Here is a 22,414-nt window from a genome sequence, read left to right on the forward strand (position 1 = left end):
CAGGGCCACAACGCATGCGCAGCCTTGCTCGCCACCCTCGGCGGGAGGGCACTTGTCCACAAGCCCGCATGCGCGCTGCTTTGCGGGTCTAGCCCTGCTAGCCTTGAGGTGTGTGGTACTAGCGCTGTACATGTCAGTGCGCAAGCGCAACATCTGCTGCGTTACTGACGCTGCTGATACCAGTACGCCTGCGCAGGACCTTGCCCCTGCCAGTGCAGTAGGCTATAGAGTCCCCAGTGAGGCAGGGCTTTAGTGTGCTGGACATGGTACAGACACAGTTGGTCCCTACCCTGAGGAGCTGACAGGCTCAAGACAAGTGGCCCACGAAGGGTGGCGAGAGGGATACAGTCAGGCAGGTTTAATAGATATATGTATTTGCATTTTTATTACAGATTAAATGCCAGTTCTCCCTATCTGACCCTCATCTCAGCCATCATCTACTGGTAGATTTCTCACAGGCATCACAGCAGAAATGGGTTGTGAGGAGAGATTTGAAGGAGGGGGAAAAAAGCAGGGGCCCTACAGAGGGCAGTGGCAGCACTCTCCAGGCAGAAGGGGCAGCATGGAAAAAGCCACAGAGACTTCCCATGAGAAGCTGACAAACCGGTGAATAAAGCTGGTGTCCTTGGCAGAAGCGTGGGGAGGATACAAGTTGGGAAGAGACAAGCTGGCAGGTGGAGGGGGTCAGAGCTGTAAAGGGCCTTGTTGAGGACAAGGAGCCTGAATTTTATTTGGTGAAGCAGAAGAAACCAGGGGTGTGATTCAGAGACTGGTGTGGTCAAGTCACCTCACCCTTCTGTCCTAGTGTCCCCATCTGTAAAGGGGATTAATAATATTTATCCACACATCTTCCAGGGGTGTTCTGAAGATTTAATAGTTAATGTCTGTACAGTGTTTTGAACAATGAATGTTTATTATAAAACACAACAAAAATGCTAAGTACTCTGAATAATAAGGCTCTAGCTGTTTCAAATGGGGCATACAGCATTACTGGGGACTTTTGCAAATGTTGGCCTTAATCCCTCTGTGCCTCAGTTCCATGTCTATAAAATGGGGGTAATATTTCTCTCACCGTGGAGTTGTGAAGATAAATTCATTACAGTTGGTGAAGCATTTAGAAACTATAGACAAGCCAATGAGAACATTAATAATATCATATTCACAGCAGAGGTGGGATGGTGTGTAGTAAATAAGATATGAGCAACACATTGAATTATGAGGACAAAAAGAAACATTGTATAGCTATCCATTCAGTGAGTACCATCCATCTTGTGCACTTAGTGAAGCAGGGGTCTCATGGAAAAATAGAATGTGATCATGTAATTAAAGAGTGCTTCATGATGCATATGCACAAGAGGGCAGAATTCTTTCTCTCTCTGCTTGCTTTTTTTGTTTTTTGGTAATGTAATTTTTAAAAATTTAATTACAGTATACCCTGAAGCAGTTGCCTAGGTAAAAGTCTGGCTTGGAGTCCTTGACAAAGCCAACCCTTTTTAGAAGAGTTAGTTTTTCTCTTGCTGTCAAATGAGAAGGCTCCTTTTAAAAACAGAAGCTTTTCTACAGCTGTACTCCCACTCCCATGGCCCTGGTGCATGGAGGCAGCCCTCAAGTCCTTATCAATCAGTTTTTGGAGGTAGTTATTAACTAGAGACCAAATAGAGAGGACTTTTTTTCAGGATTCCAGGTCTGTGAATGTGGGTTCTAGGTGTGGCATACATGGTATTAACTAGAGATGAGCCCATGCTGCAGCATTCAGACCTAGGTTTACCCAAATTTCAGGGTGCCCTGGGTGCAAGTTTTTCATTCAAGTCCCTCTCTAGTGTTGGAATAGATATCAAATGTTTTAATTTGTATTTTTAATGATTATGTATCACAGAAAGTCACATATTCTGAGTTTACAATGAGGCTGGATAGCATTGGCCTTTTTACACCTGTAGGTCTGTTGGTCTCCCTGTGAATATACTGGAAAGATTACAGATCCATACACGAAAGAGTAGGCTAGCATATCAAAATATGCCTCCTAAAATGGATCATGGATGTTTTCCTCCTCAGTTGTGCTTTTGCAAAGATCCAGTCTGCTAATGTGTCAATTCTAAATGTTTGAGCAGTTGGAGACAAATTCTGGGATTATTTGGAGATGAAGGTTTGTGCCTTAAATCAATGGAAAGACAACTTCCCCCTCAGAACAACACTATCCTTCAAGGGCTTTAATTTCCTCTTGGTCTAGGTTGGACTCACACCTTCCCCTTACCACACACAGTCTTTTAATTGTGAATTATTCAAACGCTGAACTGGAGAGGTGAGTGGAATGAATGTTATGGAGGCTGAGGGTATTCCAAATGTTGTTGTAATTATTATCCTGCATTTTACATATAAAGCAGTCCTAGAGGTTAAGTGACATCCCAGATCATATAATGAGTCAGTGCCACAATCAGGGAATAGAATCCAAGAGCCCTAGTTCTCCATCCCCAACATTAGGCACTAGAGCACACTATAAAGTCTCTGGTTTCATGTGTGATCTCAAAGTGGCAATTTGGGAATCTTGTGAGAAGATGCCATATCAGTTACAGAAAAGGAAAAATATATAGCAGGTATTAACTAGCTGGAAAAAGAGGTAGATATAGCCAACAGCTGACAGTTGTAAAATGGTTGCTTTAGGGCTGCAGCTGCTTGCCTTTGCTCCAAAAAGGCATTATGGGGGGGGGGATCTTATAAGAGGGCAAACCTGTAGTAAGAAGAGTTAGTAGGAAGTCAGAGGATTGTAAGGAAGGTGCTGTTGATAAAGGAATTGCTTTGGTATTTGTTTATCATATACTGATTAACTGAGTAGGTACTAACAGTATACATACTAGTCAATGGATAGTGGTGTATTTTGTTTTGGCTTTAGGTAGTGTAGTATTCCCTTTTAACTACAGTGGGGAAGAGAGAGAGTGCTGCTATAGTTAAAATGGAAATCCTGGCCCAACCTTAATGAGTAAAAAGGAGAGTCTGTGACTGTGTCTAAAGGATCAATTTTCAGAATTTTATTGTAGTTTAGGAATTGCTTGTATATTTTATGGTAGTTTGTCATGATAAAGTGTAATCTCAATTAGTTATGATTATTTTAAGAACTGCCATCTGAGTAAAATTTGTCTGTCTGACATTTCCTTTGGATCCCTTTTTAAAATGTCCTAGAACAGTCGGGGGTATAAAATTAAATGTGTGATTCTTTGCTATGAATAGATTGGAAGAATGTTTGTTGAAAGGTGAAACATATTTTTGTATAAACAGTTATTTCAGGCTTAAAATTACTATTTGGAATGTTGACACAATGTTACTGATCAAGGTCAACATTGTTACTGATGACATAGGGTATAATGGTAGCATAGGTGATATGTTGATACATTGTTACTGTAGACACAAGTCATAAAGATAGCATTAGTGTTCTTTTGACACAATGTGTTTGTCTTAAGTCTGTTAATATATGAGACCTATTGCTAGGGCCCTACCAAATTCATGGTTCATTTTGGTCAATTTCACAAACATGGGGTTTTAAAAATTGTAAATTTCATTATTTCAGTTAAAATTTGACATTTCAGGGTGTTGTCATTATAGGGGTCCTGACCCAAAAAGGAGTGTGTGTGTGTGGGGGGGGGGGTCACAAGGTTATTGTAGGGAGGGTTGTGGTACTGCTATCTTTACTTCTGCACTGCTGCAGGCGGCAGTGTTGTCTTCAGAGCTGAGCAGCTGGAGAGCGGTGGCTGCTGGCCGGGAGCCCAGCTTTGAAGGCAGAGCTGCCACCAGCAGCAGCGCAGAAGCAAGCATGGTATGGTATTGCTGCCCTGACTTCTGTGCTGCTGCTTGTGGGGCACTGCCTTCAGAGCTGGGAGCCTGGCCAACAGCCACCACTCTCCGGCCGCCCAGCTCTGAAGGCAGCACAGAAGTAAGGTGGCAATACCATGATCCCCCTAAAATAACCTTGCAACCCCCCTGCAACTCCCCTTTGGGTCAGGACCTCCAATTTGAGAAATGCTGGTCTCCCCTGTGAAATCCCTATAGTATAGGGTAAAAGCACGCAAAAGATCAGATTTCACGGGGGAGAGGGGGCAGATTTCATGGTCCGTGATGTGTTTTTTATGGCCATGAATTTGGTAGGACCCTACCTATTGGTTACTACTACACTTCAGGATTTCAGAAGGCACAATTGTAACCCAACCTAACACAGTGTGGCTTTGTCCCTCTGTAGGCCTAGACCACAGATTGTGGTTTTTGAGTCTGCTTCTGCCTTTGAAGTGGTCCTCTCTCTCCAGCGATAGAGGCTTATGCTTTTAGACCCAGAGCTGCCAGGTTCACTACTATATAATGTAATGATTCTGGATGTAGGGATGACTGGGATGCAACTTTTCCTAAACTACTAGAAGTTGGAACTCATGCTACATGTCATTCAAAGGTTAACTTTCTCTAGAGTTGCAGTAAATTCATGAATTTAGCCTAGGGCCTTTCTTAATATACCCGTTCCCTCAGTAAGTATCTCCATAGTGTACTACAGAAGATGTACTGTTCATGGTCCTGAGTTTCGCCACTACATCAGTACTGCTGAGCACACTAAACATACTTCTTCTGTGGAATGCTAATGTGACTGGCTAAAACTAACTAGCAAGATATTCTAGACCCGCTTTCTTTGTTTTGTTTTAAATTAGTGGGAAAATGGCCTGTTACTCCATCTTGCTGAGAGAGAGCGACTCATTAAATTTCCAAGCCAGTGTTAGAAGCTAGCTCAAAAGTGGCATAGCTTGAATTGGAGCCCAGAGGCCTCAGCCTCAAATAAGGCAGCAGCTGGGAGTCTTTGTCTGCCACAGCAGTGGGGAAAGCATTGGAATTAAAGGGGAGGTGTAGTCAGAAATATAAATGTGCTTCTTAAAAAAAACAACAACTTTATAACCCACATATTTGCTGTCTGTGTGTCTTTTACATAGACTTTTAGACCTAAGGAATGGATATGTCTGTTCCATCTACTACCAAACATAGGCCTTTAGACCTATGGAACTGATACATCTCTGAAAGAGGAAGCTAGAGTGTGTTCTACCTCATGCATTATCAGCAAAAAAATTATTAACAAGGTTATGGTTGTAGAATCTTGCAGTGGTGATGTTGCAAGAAGCAACATCCCATTGGGGTTGTCAGATCACCAAGTGGAGTAGCAGGGCTGCAGACAGATAAATACACAAAACTGACCTGGAAAAGTCATTTAAGGTTGAATGTGGAACCCTGATTCTTGCTGCTTGGTAAGATGGAAAAGGAGATCACTAGCATTGTCTGGAGCAAGATCAGCTGTCTGCAAACTGGCACTGTAAAATGAGAAGTAGTTAGGGAAAAACTTACTCTGTCTGGATAGGGCATTGGACTTGGGAGTAAGAGAGCTGGATTCTACTCCTATCTCTGCCAGTGACTTGTTGTGTGAACTTGGGCAAGTCACTTCACTGCTCTGTACATCTGTTTCTTCTCCCATTCTTTGTCTTGTCTATTTAAATTGTAAGCTCTTGAAGGCAGGGACTATCTCATGTTTGTATAGTTCGTGTGCAACTGATTTTAGTTGGGGCCTCTAGGTGCTACTCTAATACAAATAATTATGGGAAGCAGGCTATTGGCTATAGGTGGTAGGAACTATCAGCAATAATCAAAAACAGATTTAACTGGGAAGAACTCTGGGAGAGAGAAAATTTATTCTATTGCCATTTACTGTAGTTCTAGGACAAAACTTTGAGTGGTTGCCCTACAGTTCCTTCCTGTTGCCTCTACATTTAGCGCTGCTACAACTATCTTCACAAATATCAAAAGACTATGCTCAAAAGTGATTTTTAGTTGCTTATTGCTTTTTAAATTTTGAACACATTTTTCCTTATCTCGGCAAAGGCACCAGTCCTCAATGATCCCTACATCCATACCAGTTTCAAGCCTCAGCCATTTTTACTATAACCACATTTAAAATGAAATGGTGGTTAAAATACTTTTTACTATTGTAATTCTCTTCCCCCCCCACCACATGTAACTTGAAAACAGCTGAAGGGATTTTAATCAAGCTTTCAAAAAACAAAACAAAAAACCCACAACTTTAGGCAGAGCCCATACACTGAATACTACATCCCAAAGGACAAATGTTCAGGACAAGTGTGAATATAACGGAAACTGTTTTTCTGCCTTAGTTATGGTGAGGGTTACTGTTACTTGCTTTAATACTACCCAGGAGAGGATAGGGATATAGCAAGGAATAAACAGGTGAAGCTCCCGGGGAAATCTCTGGGCCAAAATCAGCACTGTCAGAAGCAGTGGTGCAAGTTACACATCTGCAGCCCAATCATTCCATTAATTGCAATTATGAATATAACAAGTCAATGTGGATGCTCACAAGTAACTGATGTGACTGCAAGTAAGTCTATCAGAAAAAGTGTGTAAGTGGTGAATGCATTGACTTGGCATTCAGCAGATTTTCAAAATGAGGGCCTAGGTAATGAAAGGAGTTGTAACAAGAAAAGCAGCTAACGGGCATGTATCATAAAACAGCACCCCACATGTGCACCTGCATCTGTATTTGTACTCCTGCACTTTAACTATGCCCAGACCATACTCAATGCTCCTGGAGCCAAATTCAGACTTGATGTAAGCAGTTAGAAATCTCACTGATTACAATGGAAGTTTACATGCTTATGTCAGGGGCTGTATTTGGCCTCCATAGGATACCAAGCTGGTACAAGTTACACTTGTTTTTGCACACCACTCTCCTCCTAAATGCTAACATGCAAATTACACTGCTTTGCAACTTACATTGACATGTAACTCACATCACCATTTATGTCACAGGTGAATTGTCTTGAAGGCTTCTGATCTCTTGAGAGAGTACCTCCAGCATCTTCCAGGTTCCTTTAGCCACAGATTATATCAAAGATGAAAGGGTGCTAGCGTAGTTTACTTGGCCAGTGCAGCGATTTCCCCTGAGAATTACTAGCCAACTAGACTTCCCCCATTTAAGCTGTCTATAGCATGGCTTTCTGACATGGTTTATGTAAAATAAAACTTGTTGAAACCCTAAACTAGATTGTTTCAGTCATAACATGGACAGGAACTCAGTGGCCCACAGAACTGTTAAATTAATTAATTCTGTTCTGCACCATACGGGCTCAATGAAAACTTCCCTAGAGGAAGTTACAAGAATGGGAGATGAGAGCAAAATTTAGTTTTCTACCTAGACTGCAATTAGAGAGAGGAGGAAGAAAATGGCTGATGAAAAGTAGTTTTTAATCTTCTACCATTGATGTGTATTTAAAGTACAGGAATAGTTCAATGTCTGATGCAACCTTCATCAGGGGACTATATTCTACTTTGGAAGGGGAATGGTTTGGATTATCTAAATAGTCTTTTCTACCTTGGGCTTCTGCGGTTTATATGTTTAAAATTACTGCTCTTATTGTGTGGCAACATATTAAATCTCAGTAGGTATGGGGAACTAAGCTCTGCATCATCTTGGATCTTCCTATAGAATGAAGTATATGTTAGTTGAGAGGTATGTATATTTCATATCTCTAAAATGAGCTAGGGAGAGGTCTTATGAAGCTAAACACAGGAATGGCTGCTAGGAACTTGTGATTTCTAATTCAGCTCCAACACTAAATTCTCTCTCTATACTGCAGTTAATCAGCCATGGTTGGCCTGTGTCAGCTGAGTTGGGCTTGGGCTACAAGGTTGTTTAATTGCAGCATAAACATTTGGGCTTGAGCTGGAGCCTGGACTCCATGAGGGGGAAGGGCCCCAGAGCCCAAGCTCCAAACCGAGCCCAAATGTCTACACTGCATTAAATAGCTCTATAGCCTGAGCCTCGTGAGCCTGAGTTAGCTGACATGGGCCAATTGAGGGTGTTTAATTGCAGTGCAGACATACCCTCTGTGGCCCTGGGTAAGTCACTTGAATTTTCTGCTTTAGTTTCCTCATCTCATCTGTAAAATGGGGGTAATATCTATCTCACAAGTGTTTTAATCTATAAAATGTCCTCCCACAGACAGAGGAGGGAAGCACTTTACTCCTCTGCTAGAGCCCTCCAAAATCTCCTTTCTATAATCTTCACCCTCATCCATAATATTGCTGCCAGTCTCCTCACAAGTCAGAACCTGTCACCCACAGAAATTGTAGCACGAGGGGCTTAATGGGTAAGGCTCCTAAAGCAGAGACTGTGGCCTTGAGTCAGCTAGAGTGGAGTCTCTTAAAAGCACCCAGCATGCATCTGGTGCTATACAAATTATAAAATACATGTAAATGCCAATTATCTGGCTCAGAAGACACTTCCAGATTTCAAAACAATTTTTTTTTAAATGACATTCTGAGTTTGGGGAGAATATTTCCATATATCAGATCATCCAAATCATATATAGACTGGTTTCTGATAACCAGTATTTGCATGTAATAAACTCTCTGAAGAAACTGAAGAAGAAAGATGTATTTTTCCCAAGAAAATGATTCAGGCAAACTGCTGTGCAGAATGTAGAGTGGGTGTGGATAATCCTTCGACATACCCCAGATGATTTTTCTAGTAAGCTAAAAGTTTCATGCCATAACATTATTCTGGCAGCTATAGGAGAAGCTGTGACCCGCCTTATACCTCTATGTCTACAGGAGAAGAAGTAATAAACTGGGTGAGGCAAATATGGGAATGCTGGGAATGTAGGCACAGCAAATAGGGAATGCTGGGAATGAGATAGCAGAGATTCTTGTTGCAAGAACATCATCTTTTTTGCCTCTTCCCTCTCACTTCAATCCCTGAGCTAGCATCAGCATGAAAATCAAGCTCTTACAGCCTACATGTCCCAATCTGAAGCCCTTCTATTAATGGCTCATTTGGTCCTTAAATGAGAATCTACTTTTTAAAAATTGTCCAGAGCTGCAGGTGTCTCATAAAATATCCCTCATGCCATAGAAAATACTGCGTATTTCCTGTACACTTTCAGCCTAGTTCCGAGAGTCACTAAGTACCCCTATTTCCCACTGAAATTATGTAAATTGTATGTTCTCAGTGTCTCTCAGGATGAGGCCATGTGCAAACTTGGGGATGCTGTTTTTATAATAGAACACATGCGTTATGTAGCACCAATATGTTGCCCTTCAGTTCTGTAGCCCCAGGGATTTTAAAAAACAATAATTAATGAAAGGTCACCGTCGAGTAATTTAGGCCCCAAGCTTAGTTTTTGTACAAATAACATTTTACAATATTACCATGATTTTTTAAAAATTAAATTAAAACAGATTTTTGGGTCTGGATTTAAACATTCCCCTGCAGAATCTGCAGCCTAGGCATTGCAGGATTATGCTAATGCAAGAGAACCAGACAATGGAAACTGCTAGACAGAAAAAAGAAAGTGACTAGTCTGTTTCCACTGTCAATGCGGAGAAAAGCAAAGTAATAAACAAATAGCACAATTGATGACCTACAAATGAGATGTTTAAAATTCTTTCAGTTTTTAGTAATCTAAGTTAGTAGTAACACATATAAGGGCAGAGAGAGAGAGAGAGTGTGTGTGTGTGAGATTTAACTTGATATTGTCCCTGCAAGTAGTATTATTCTACAAATGGGAAATTGAAGCAAAGAAAGTTAAGGGACTTGCCCAATGTCTTACACTAAGTCAGTGTCCAAACTGGCAATAGAATCCAAAATTCCTGACTTCTAGTTCATTGTTCTAACCATTAGACTACTCTCTCCCTTAGGAAATCTAAGTCATTACCACAGTCTGTTTTTTTAATGGGTCCATCCAAGTGTAGTAAACAAATGTTGGTGCTTGTGAACCAGACAGAGCAGCCAATCTGCCAAGATTATGCTCCTCAAATGTAACAGTTACAGATGTCAAGAATGCTTGTAAAGCAGCTTAAACATCACCTGCAATAAACAGGGATTGTTCTGACTTTTACAGGCCAGAAAACAAAACTCAGACAGGCCTCTAAATCAGAAAATAAATAAATAAATAAATAAATAAATAAACAAGGAGCCTTGCAATGAAGCCGTGAGAGCTGGGAAGAATGTAATAAAGGCAGATTCTCTGCCTTACTACGTGTGTTTCTATGGTCACAAAGAGAAGAAAGGACATGATTGCTGTAAAAATGAGAACCTTGTGGCCAGTATTGCTATACCTGGGACCCAGAATGCACAATAAGAGTTAGCCATTGCTGACGTTAGGAAACAAAACAATGAAACAAGAGTTGGCTAGCCCCTAAAGGATCTATTTATAACTCTGGAAGAACCTGTAAAAGGGAATTGGGTATAGCTAGAGTGTGCCATCTCCCTTTCTTTAGTACAAAAGGGCCTCTGCTTTCCTCCTTTTACCCAGTTTAATCATCTGTCACTTTCAGTTCAGCTTGGAATAGTCAGTTCAATTTCCTTTCATGAGAAAAACAAAGCAGATTCTGTTTTTTAGTAAAGCCATAAAAAAGCAGAATACACATCTAATATGGAGCATGTAATATGTATATGTACCTTCTATATAAATATACATTAAGTTAAATATAATTGGGAAAAAAACACAACACCCTATAATCAGTGTTGCCCAGATGAAATGAATATTCCAAGTGCTGCCCACCATCACCCTTGGATGGTATTAGTCAACTCTTGTATATTTTTTTTTAAGTAACCCCTTTCCAATCACTTTTTCATTTAATTTCTCTCATCATCATACAAACTTCAAAATATTGTCATTTTCTAACATCTGACATAAAACATATAGAAAAAATTAGCCAGAGCAATTAATTATTTTTTGAATGTAAGAATTCCCCTCTACCAGTTTTAAGTTATTTTAAATTATGTTGCCTTATTGCTTATACATGCTACACAATCAAACATTTGATTAAAAACCTCTTCAATGCCTTGCTACAGAGCTCCAGATACAGTAAAAGAGAAAAGGAAAGGACATTTTGCATACAGTACCTGCTTTAAAGTGCTCCCACTCAAATTCTCATTTCAGCACTACCAGCAGCAGCTCATTCTGACTGGGGCTGACTGAAAGCCACATGCAGAGAGGTCAAATAGTTCCCTTGGAACTGTCGCCTATTGCAAACCATTCAGAAGGCGGAAGCTTACTACAAATTGAGCTGTAGCTCTATCAGCACATATGTTATCATCCCAAGAGGAGATAGTATATCCCTACACCAAAGGCACTAGGAGCATGAATACAATATTTTCAGACTGTGCATATTGGCTTGCAATAATGAAACAAGAAGAACAGGAGTACTTGTGGCACCTTAGAGACTAACAAATTTGTTAGTCTCTAAGGTTCTTCTTCTCCTGTTCTTCTTGCGGATACAGACTAAAACGGCTGCTACTCTGAAACCTGAATAATGAAACAATTACCACTAATTCCTATTACATGCACATCTTCCCTACCACAATGGCGCTGCAGGCCTGTATGAAGTGAGTCAATAACAAAAAGAAAAGAAAAAGCATTTTGTAAATAGTTTTAGCAGCTAATTTGGAAAGTTACAGTAACTTGCTTAGCCATCCTGTTCTATACCCCTATATAAATATTGCAATGTTCCAGAGCAATCTTCCAAAACCACTATTATAAGCCATAAAATTTGAGACCACTATTCTAGAATATTATAGTATTTTTACAAAATAAAGATAAAAATCAGGAAATAGTTTTAAAGCTAAGCCACAAATAAATCAGTGTATCCCATTGCAGAACAGGTCAGTGTTCTGTGGGTTTTCAAGTACTCTAAACAATTGGCATGATTTTCTTTTAATCTCAGTTGATAATGATTCTTGATTAGGTATTTTCTATTCAGTTTTCCTTCTCTATCCCAACCCAGGAATAGGTAGGAATGAAGTGCCCTTTCTTTGAATTTCTTAATCCTTCAGAAATTACAAGAGGGTTTAATTCCTGTGGGTTCCTGCTCTTCAGACCATCTTTATAACTTAATTGGCCTCTCAGAGTTGGTAAGACAACTCCCACCTGTTCATGCTCTCTGTATGTGTGTATATATATCTCCTCAATGTTTCACTCTATATGCATCCGAAGAAGTGGGTTGTAGCCCACGAAAGCTTATGCTCTAATAAATTTGTTAGTCTCTAAGGTGCCACAAGTACTCCTGTTCTTTTTGCGGATACAGACTAACACGGCTGCTACTCTGAAACAAATAATAATATTGTATTTCCATAATGCCGTTCATCTAAGAATCTCAAAATGCTTTAAAAACATTATTCAGTTCAGTCTCCAAACAACCCCAAGTGGTGGATATTATTAGACTTATTTTATATATGGGGAAACTGAAGCAACGAGAAGTTAACCGTCCAATCCATTAACCCCTCTGAGTGCAGAATTCCTGTTGACATCAATAGAAATTCCATATATGGAGTGTTTGTGGGATAAGGCCTATTAGTGATTTGTCCAAGATCACACAGTGAATCAGTCTCTGAGCCAGGATTAGAACCCCAAATCCCTGACTCTGGTCCTCTGCTCAGTATCTACTTTCAACCTGACCTTTATTTAGAAAATATCTACAACTTAAATGTACTTAATTTATTTTAAAAAATCCAAAGAGGAACTAAAAAGATGCACATGTAGCATTAAGTACATCTCATTATCTTACACTGTTACAGCTCTTGTCCTCCTATACCCTCTTCGCTTCCCTTTGCTTGTCATTTCCTGATGTTATGTATAATCTACATTGTAAAGTATTCAGAAATCTGAATTTTATTTGCATCTAAAGCACCACGTGCATTTATGGTGCCATGTAAGTACAGTAGAATCCTGATTGTTTTCCTAACTGCTTGGGCTCCACCAAATTGGTTTGGGTAACTAAGGGTTCAGAAAAATTTGAGTTTACGGGCCTCACTCATCAGCCTTCCAATTTACAGCCAGGTGCCTAAACTCAAGTGTGCTGAAGTTAAACTTCTATGGAACTCTTAAGATCTGCAGGTATTTAACTCCAACACTATAGAAGTTAGGTATTCCGCAGAACTGAAGCTTGGCCGCTTATAATTTACCATATTCCTGTCTCAAACTCCTTGCTTAATGGCCAACACATTTGTAGTTCAGAAAGAAGGCTTCAATTATGAAGGTTCAGTAAATCAGGATTCTACTGTAATAAATAATACTATAAATCACCACATCAACCTGGCTTTGATATTTGCAGGATTGTTCCAATTTTATTTTCAGACTTGAGAACATCCCCATTAGCCTTTCAAAAACATGAAGTGGAATCAAAAGAGGGGATAATGGCGGCTGAGGACATTTAAAATGAGAGAGAGAGTGTGTTTGTTTTAAAAACAGCCAACCCATCACAAATTCAAAATTATGTGTAAAGCTTTCTATAGCTAAATAAAATATACTATCTCTCTCCCTGCCCCTCACTTCCTCCATTTCCTTTTAAAAATCCTCATTCTTTAGGTTTCCATTTAGATGGACTTGATTTTTTTTTCTGACTTGGCTTGATTTCCCTTGTTTTTTAAACTTGCAAAGCTTTCTCATTTCTTCTCTGTGCCCCACTCTCCCCCTTTATTCTTTCGCCTCTAGATTCATCTCCCTTTGCAGTCCTCTTAGCAGGGACCTCCTTTGCTCTCTAAACTCAGCAATGAGGATGTTGCAGAGGCACATCTGTAGGTGTCACCCTCCATATGCAACGATTTGATGACCCTGTGCGAATGACCCACAAAGTGGTGCTTGCTACTTTAACTTGCTACGAGTTGACAATATGCTCAGCGCTGTGCAAGGCGCAGGACACGCTCCCCACTATGAAGAACCCGTTTGTGGGGTGTTCACTCCCCATGGGATATTGTCCTGGCCCTGTCACGGTGTTGTGGCATTATAGTGCCTCCTGCAGATTGGCGGCAGCAGCAATGCTGCCCCTTGCAATAAGCGCAGGAGGTGGCAGCCTTTAGGGCCCGGGGCTCTGCCCTGCAGTTCTCCAGAGCACGCACAAACCCCTATGCGATGCTCAACGAGCTGCTCCAGTTGCAATCCATGGGCAGCAGCCCAACGCTTTACCAGCACCAGACAGCTTCAGCACAGACCAGCTTGAAGAAAGGGCGGATGTACATCGTCTTGCTTCATCCGCATCAGACCTATCACAGTGCGGTATACCGCAGCCCGGGCGGGATCTGACCAACCAGACGACGGCATCTTGAGACGTGCCTGAAGTCCCACGCCTGGTACCTTGAAAAAAAAAAGGTGTATTTGCCAGTAACAAAGATGGCGGTTCTAGCGCTGCTGGAGTAGGTGGTGTGAGGCGCTGGCGGGGCGCCCTGAGGAGCTGCTCAGCGCGCCCGAGGGGGGACAGGGAAGAGTTCAGGGAAGGCTGGTAAGTACCGTGGAGGCAGCGGAATGACCAGCTGAGCAGTGTCCTGGCCAGGGAGCAGCACAGAGGAGATTCCCCTTCCCTCCCCACTGGACTCCCTGGGAGCTGCTCTCCCCGGGGGCGGGGGGGGCTAGTTCCAGTTTGGCTGTGTTCATTTCTCGCTACCTTACTGGGCTCCCTGCGACCTAGGGGACTGGAGAAGGGGTTGCCAGCTTGGGAGCTGCCTGGGTGTCACATTGTGGGGATTAGCCACAGTTTGCCTGTATTCCCCTCCCCCATCTTTATCCCCCAGCCCCGAGACCTGGAGGTTTTATCTATAGAGCTGTGAGCGTCTCTCCTCATTGAGGTGGTTTGCAGGACTGGCAGCGTGCAGCATCACCCTATTTCACTCTGTTATTGCAAGTCCCCTACTATTTGGTATTTTTCTTAAATCCCCAGCTTCTGGAGTCATGTGATTACATCAAGTCTTGCTTTAATGCAGTCATTATCAAACTTTTGCACTGGTGACCCCTTTCACGCAGCAAGCCTCTGAGTGCGCCCCCCCCCCTTATAAATTAAAAACATGTTTTTGTATATTTAACACCATTATAAATGCTGGATGCAAAGCAGGGTTTGGGCTGGAGGTTGACAGCTCACGACCTCCCATGTAATAACCTTGCAAGCCCCTGAGGGGTCCCAACCCCCAGTTTGAGAACCCCTGCTTTAGTTAAAAGAGTAAATTTTTTTGCTGGTATGGTTGAAAAATGTTACCCAGGTATACCATAAAGTTTCAAAAACCAGAAAAATGAAAATGAGAGAGAACCCTCAACATATATTGTTATTTTTAAAAGTCTCTCTCTTTTTGTGCGTGTGTGTGTGTGTGTGTGTGAGCCTTACAAATTATTTTTCAATTCTTAGGTTTGGCACTACTGCAGTGGTGTTTCGTGACACATGATTACACTAGAGAACTTTACCTTTGCAAGCACCTTCAATACTTGTACCACATTTTGCATCCACACATGAGCTTTCTTCCAATGCTGCACAATTTTTTCCAGCACTGTTTCAGCTGCACTTGTTTTGAGCAAAGCCTCTGCAGTTGCAGCTCGCCTGGGTTCTTCTGCTCTGTTGCAACAGACTGAAAGCACTGCCATTTCAGCTGCCCTGGTGCAATTAGTCCTCTTAGCACAGGCCTGTAGTGTCTTCACTGAACTCTCTAATCAAGGCTCTGTTCTCCAGGACTTGGAAGAGAAGTGATATTTCTCTTTTGACAGAAAACTGGATGGGAAGCTGCGCTTGGAACTCTGGGATGGGTATCAATGCAGTGTAACTGCAGGAGTGCAGGAAGTGCTGCAGGGACACAGTGGACCTGAAAGAGGATAGCTAGCATGTATGGTGCACTTTGGCAACTTGCACTGCTTCATTTACATTATTGCATGTTGCAGTGGTGCAATTCTCAGCTGTGGACAAAGCTATTAGGGATTGGCTCAAAGTATAGATACTCCCTTATCCAGCTTGCCCTGGTGTTCCAGTAAACCCTAATGGGGAAGAGGGTCTGCACTGTGTCTCAGTTGCTATTTGCCCCAGTTTAGCTCTCCTACACTCATGCAGCCCTTTCTTGTTTTGCATCATCTTGCAGTTCATTTCCACTGTTTAACTGCATTGAATTTCCATTCTTTTAAAGGATTTGATCTTTCTAGTTCTGAGGCTGCATGTTGCGTCCATTGTATTATTGAAATAAACTCCCTGCAGAGGCTTTCTTCCAACTGAGGAAATTTAATTTCGTATTATTTATTATAGCATCAATGGACCCAACAGCGATCAGAGCACTATGATGGGCATTGTACAAATATAGAATGAGAGAGCCCCCTGCCCTGAAGAGTTTATAATCTAAATAGACCAGAGAGGGCTGGAGGGAAGCGATAATATATACAAGCATCAGAGGAGATTTAAAAAACATGTTGTAGGCTTTAAATATCTCATTAAAACTCACTATAAAATGCTTCCTAGCAGGGAGAGCTTATAAATAACTGCTTTACGATCACCTGCACTAAAATGAGAACCCCTCTCCAAACGGCAAAGATTTGTCCATGGAAGGGTGGCTGTAGGTTTGAATCATAGAAACTCATTGATTCATCTTTCTAAGGGAGATGCCTGTTCTGCATGGCATTACATTTGCATGATACTTTTAGTAAGAGTAGGAAATTGCCCTGGTGTGCTTGTTCAAAATTCTTTCTTTTAGCCCCTATGCAGTTGTACAGGGTGCTGTCTGTAGGATTTCTGACACCCTCCATCCCCCATGTGGCTGAATTTCACAGACAGGTGTTGTGTATATAGTTTATAAAACACTTTGGGCTCCTTCAAGATGGACGTTTTAACATTTATTTAAAATAACATACATTATTCCTTAATAGCTGCTGAACTTCCTTGAACTATAGTGCCTGCCAAAGTACAGTAGCCTTCATCTGACTCACTTGTTGCATTACTGCATTGACTGTGTTCTAATTAGTGATATCAGCCAAGTATTCATAGTTGGCATACTTATTTTTCTATAAAATGCTTTGTGTTCTGAACATGAATGCTTCACATGTCTTTAGTCTGTTTCATATCAAACCACTTTACAGACACACAAGCCTCACAGCACCCCTTTTGGGGTAGGTATTTTTCCCATTTTTACAAATGAGGAAACAGACAGGTTAATTGTCTTGGCATAGGTCACGCAGCAGGTCAATGGCAGAGCTGGGAATAGAACCAAGGAGTCCAGACTCTCCTCACTGTAATCTCTAGACAGCATTACTGTTTGTTTTTTCTTTTCTGTGTAGTTGAGATTTTGGTCTGGGCTGTATAATGTTCTCACGCAGTATCCAGACATGTAAGAAGCACATGCCCAGGGATTTGTTAGCGCTGGGTGGCGATGATTACTTGTCCAGTAAATGTGGAATCTTGGCTCTTTGTCTAGTATACTCCTGTGTGAATGGGGGAGGATGTCTTTCAAGGTGAGCTGGGGTAGATGGGTCATGAGAAGGTGTGGCATGCATTACTGTCTCCTCTGCACACACTACAATGAGTCAGCCCTGTAACTTTGCCCATGTTTGCCAATTTGTAGTGTGAGAATCTAGACCAGTGGTCTCCAAACTTTTTTGATCGCGCACCCCTATCAGTAAAAAATTTTTGAGCACGCACCCCCGCCGCACCGGCTCTACCATTTTTGCTGAAGAAAAAAAAAAAAAAAGCCGCTCAGACTCCCGCCCGAACTGCCGCGCACCCCCAAGGATCCTCTTGCGCACCCCCTGGGGTGCACACCCCCCACTTTGGAGACCACTGATCTAGACTGTAGATCCCGCATGCAAACTTGTTGCAATAATGTCCAAGTGATTGGATTGACCAGCACCATTCAGTCCTTCGCACAGAAGGGCTATACTTTGTTTTGAACTTATGAGAAACTTGAGTTTGTTGGTGGTGTTCCTTTGATGTTTGCTTCTGGGGAACTCTTGGAGAACAAAATCCCACAGACATTGCAGTTGTTAAATACCTGCAGGTGGTAACTATTGCAAGGAGAATTGGTCTGTGTGGTTACACACAGTAACAAAATGTAGTTATGCATGCAGCACCCTTGTTTTTAGGCTGATACTAAAGAGCGTGAGCTGATCTTATATCAGTGGGGCCAGTCTAGGCAAGCAAGATGAATTTGGCAAAAGAACCTGTGAATACAGCTTGCAATCCCCACTTGCAATCTTATCTCCACTTCCCCTTCCTCCAGTGTTTATCTATTGAGGGACTTATAAGGTCCCCATTACCATAGCATCTGAGCATCATGATGTTGGATATCGTCTTTCACTTCTTTGGTACTATCCATCCTTGTATACATATACTGTGAAATGTTTTAGTATTATGTTTGCTCTTTTGGAGCATCATCCTAGGAAGCTGCTGAAGACTCACTGCTACTGTTGAAGCCGATGGGACAAGAGCGCTCTCATCACTTTTCAGAACTGGGCCCCACATTGCTGTAAATATTAGGTTGTTTTTTTACTTTGTCTCAGACTGAATACTAGGACATGCTACTTCCCTATATGGTGGGCTCAGGGGGGTGTATAAGCACCTGGAATAGAGTAGACAAAGGAAACCTCCAAAAATCTAGCTTTTTAATTTTCTTTGCCAAAGGAATGAAAGTAATAGACTTTTTCCGTCTGAAACATTTTATTATTGTTTTAAATCTTATATTTTAGCAAGACGGGAAATAGTTGTTTTCAGTATAATAACCCTAGTATGGTTGCTGCATCCCTGACAATTAGATTGACTTTATTCATCTGCACCTGATATCTTTAGTTTTTGTATTTATAAAAGCATGCACCCATCGCTTAAGCCTCTGGTTGACTTAGTTGATAAAACTACTACTAATGTATTATAACCTATTGCCTATTGTTAGGCCTCACCTAAATAAGCTATCAGGGACCTCATACAGAGTCCATTCAAGTCAGTGGCAAGACTTCCATGCTCCAGCTGACACATTTTAAATAATATAAACTGTAAGACAACTTTCACCCATCAAGAGCTTACTAGTATTTAATAAAGATTGGCCATCTTTATGTTAAAGTTGTCATTTAAAACATTTTTTGGAAGGGATATAAATCCTCCTGTATCAAGGCATGAGCCAATCTGTAAATTACAGGTGTTAGGAAGAATCTCCCTTTATGGGCAGGTTAGTCTGTAATTGCTTAGTTCAGACCTATTGTACCTTCCTCTGAAGCAGCTGGTCCTGCCAGGCAGGATACTGGATCAGACTAGATAGACCACTGGCCTGATCCATCTGGCAATTACTACTTCACTAACTGGGAAAAAATTAAAATGAAAGGTGTATTTTTTTTTCAAATGCATAGGGCCTGCTCCTGCTAAACCTATGTCTTGGAAGTAATCCCATCACTTGTATGATTAAGGACCGTTTACTTGAGGGAGCTTTTCCAGACCAGACCTCTCTCCCAGATTCACGTTCTCTATCCTTGCTGCTTGACTCCTGCCTTAGACTCCCCCCGCCCCCAATCCTTTGGGGGCAATGTTCTGGTCTGAGACTATTGTGCTGAACCAGAAAGGAAGGGGTCAGATGTGCATTTCTTGTTAGGAAACCCTCTGAAAATAAGAAAGAAATACAAGTAAAATGGAAAGAACTAATTTTAGTAGCAAATGTTTAAAAATGTATATTGAAATTAATTTCAAATTGGGGCCAGGTTTACACTTACAAATTAGATTGACATAGTCACATTGGTCAGGGCTGTGAAAATTTTCATGCCATGACCACTGTAGTTAGGTTGACCTAGCCCCTGCTGTAGCCACAGCAAGACTGATGGAAGAATTCTTCCAATTAACTATATTGATGGAAAAACCCCTTCTGTCAATGTAGGAAGCATCTGCTCTATAGAACTACCACAGCACAGCTGTGGCGCTGTAGCTGTGCCACTGTAGCGTAGACATACCTTGAGTTTCAAAATCCAGTGCTTTCCTCACTGATTTCAAGGCAGAATGAGTCTCTTCTTCTGTTAGCAAGAAAAGTGAACTTCCATGGAATAAGCTGAGGGCTTGTCTACATGAGATGTTATTGCACAGAAAGCCAAGGTCTGAATCTACTGCACACTGGTTTACAGCCTGGTAACATCCTGTGTGGACACTGCTACAATGCACTAAAATTTCATGTTACATGTCAAAGCATGCTACAGACCTATAGGTATATCCACATAGGTCCTTTCTGTGTGCCACTCTAGCACACTGTAGATTCATACTCTGGTTGCCCCACAGTAACATCCCTTGTAGACAAGTCCGAGACTCATCTACAGCCAGAGAACAATGGAAATACCAAGGGAATATTTCTTGAATACTCTTCTGTTGTCAGTTTTTAAGCAACACTACTTCACGTTTAGATGGTAACTTCTTTCAGAGGATCTCCCCAACCTTAGAGATGTTAATGAACTATACCACACAGCTCACCTGTGAAGTAGGTAAGTATTAGCCTGATCTATAAAGTAAGGACACTAAGGTAGAGATGTTGTAGTTTGTCCAAGATCAAACAGTGAATTAGGGGCAGAAATAGAATCCAATAGTCAGACTGCCAGTTCATCTGCTCTAATTACTGTACACACTTGCTGGGCATTAACAAAATTAACAACGCCACTTTTAAGCGCTCCATGAAGCCCAGCTATCAGTAAACACAGAGTGTTACAAATTATCTGCTAGATGCTAAATACGGGTGAATAGGAAGACCCTATGGCATTGCTAATATAAAAAAAAAAGTGTTAATCCAAGCCGTTCTTTCTAAGGCGCAGCTGTTTTTTCTCTTATGTGTTTTCCCAATGTTTCTATGCTAGGTGATATATCAGAATTCTCTTCTTGTGGGATTCATTTCTGGCAATGAGATGTTCAGACTCTCTCCGTCTTCTTTGTAGATGTAATACAGATTGGGAATTCTACTTAAATAAAGTGAAAGCATTAGGAACTGAACACTCCAGGGAAAACTGTAGCCAGGAATATTTTTTCTCCTCCTGGAATATTTGTAACATGGGATGCTTTTGAAGCACAATTTTTTTCCAGGTGCATTGATAGTGTAATTGTCTGATCTTCCTAGTCAGCTGCTGCCATCGTACATCTTGTATAATGTATCCCAGTGTGTTGTTTTTAATTGTTGGATTATATAACCTAAATACGTCAAAAGAGTGTTGTGAGGCTTAATCAGTTAATGTTTCTGCAGTACTTTGAAATTCTTGGATGAGAGATGCTTGACAAATGCAGAATATTATTACTAATATATGAAAACTCAGATTTAAAAAATATACTTTATAAATGCCCAAATGTGGGGAGACCGTGTTTAATTCTAAAGATGGTTATTTTAATATTCAGATGGATCCCTCCAGAGGCTCAGCATCTGATGTTCAGGCAGGTGTTTCAAATGCTGCTTAGCTGATAGAAACTTGTTGACCTTCAGGTCAAGCTACAAGTCTCACTTTTTCTCCAGGCTTTTTCTGGGCAGGAGGGGTCAGTTGAGGGTAGTGGAAAAGTTTTGTTTTGCATTTGGAAGGGTTCAGTTTGTTGGACACTGGGTCTGATTGTTTCATATTGAATGTGCACGAGGCCAAAGCAGTGGATGGATGCATTATTATAAATTGAAATAAAGAGAAAATATTCTGAAATAAAACTATGAATCTCCCTATGTTCCTCTAGGTAATTATTGGCTCAATTCTGCGGACTTGTCACAGAACTGGCCCTACATGGAACATTACCTCATTGCTGCTGACCTAAGTAATGTATCGAGAGAACAACTGAACGTTAAAGACAGCAGTTACGCTGGCTATATTATTTGACTGAGCTTGCAAGGCTTTTCACTCAGTCTGATGGCATTTCTCTGCGTGGTGTAATGCAATAACTTTTGAATGCTACATACAATCAGTTCCAGAATTCCAGGGAATGTTCTAGGCATCAATAGGTAGAACCCTATTGATGTTTTTTTGGGGAAATCTGAAAACCAGAAGGGATGAAATAGCGGGGGATGCAGAGTTTCCGTCATCTGCTTAGCAGAGTCATAGCTTCAAACACCTTTGTAATTGTCTACTGTTCAAAAATCAAGTTGATGGTACCCATTAACAACACCCAGTATAATACCCATATCTCATCTCTGCTTGTCCTCCCAATGGAGTTTAAAATGTTGGCACCCTGCATGACTTATTTCCCAGACAGAAAGAAGATAAATAGTAATATTGAGGGGGTCAGGGGAAAGTGGGGGAGGGGGGCACGCAGAGCCCTTGTGCTGGGGTAATGGGGAGCACACAGAGCCCCTGGCTTGGGGGGCCCTGGTATCAGGAAGGGGGGGGGGGCAAACAGAGTCCCTGGAGGGAAGGTGGGAATGGGAGTACAGAGGCCCTGGCATGGGAGGAAGTAGGGGACCCTGGTATGGGAAGAGGAAATGGGGGTGCATATGGAGACCCTAGAATGTGGGACTCTGCTACATACTCCCTCCCCTCCATACCAAAGTTGTCACTCTAGTATAGTCCCTTTTGGCCAGGTGTATTGATGCATCAACACTGTCTCAGTTTTCCCCAATGTCCTTTGGCCTATTCTGACTGTAGGAGTGACCTTCCCTCCAGCCAGACCACTT

General features: G+C 41.5%; 2 protein-coding genes across 3 annotated transcripts in view; one reads left to right on the top strand and one right to left on the bottom strand.

The window, feature by feature from the left end:
* Positions 1-10,994, bottom strand: part of GRB2 (growth factor receptor bound protein 2) — a 78,207-nt gene extending 67,213 nt beyond the window's left edge. Inside the window, exons 1-2 of one of the 2 annotated variants that reach the window (XM_024214102.3) lie at positions 10,937-10,959; positions 5,215-5,327 (exon numbers count right to left, since the gene is read on the bottom strand). The gene's annotated coding sequence lies outside the window, so the exon portion shown is untranslated. Of the gene's footprint in view, positions 1-5,214; positions 5,328-10,936 lie in introns of both variants that reach the window. The other variant, XM_024214105.2, reaches the window with a different exon arrangement.
* Positions 10,995-14,223: 3,229 nt separating this feature from the next.
* The window catches only part of TMEM94 (transmembrane protein 94), an 86,814-nt gene continuing 78,623 nt past the window's right edge, over positions 14,224-22,414 (top strand). Inside the window, exon 1 of the mRNA XM_026654410.2 lies at positions 14,224-14,307. The gene's annotated coding sequence lies outside the window, so the exon portion shown is untranslated. The remainder of the gene's footprint in view (positions 14,308-22,414) is intronic.

Source organism: Terrapene carolina, unplaced genomic scaffold (genome assembly GCF_002925995.2).
Source record: "Terrapene carolina triunguis isolate 2854851 unplaced genomic scaffold, T_m_triunguis-2.0 Scaffold192, whole genome shotgun sequence".
In the NCBI taxonomy this organism is placed as follows: domain Eukaryota; kingdom Metazoa; phylum Chordata; order Testudines; family Emydidae; genus Terrapene; species Terrapene triunguis.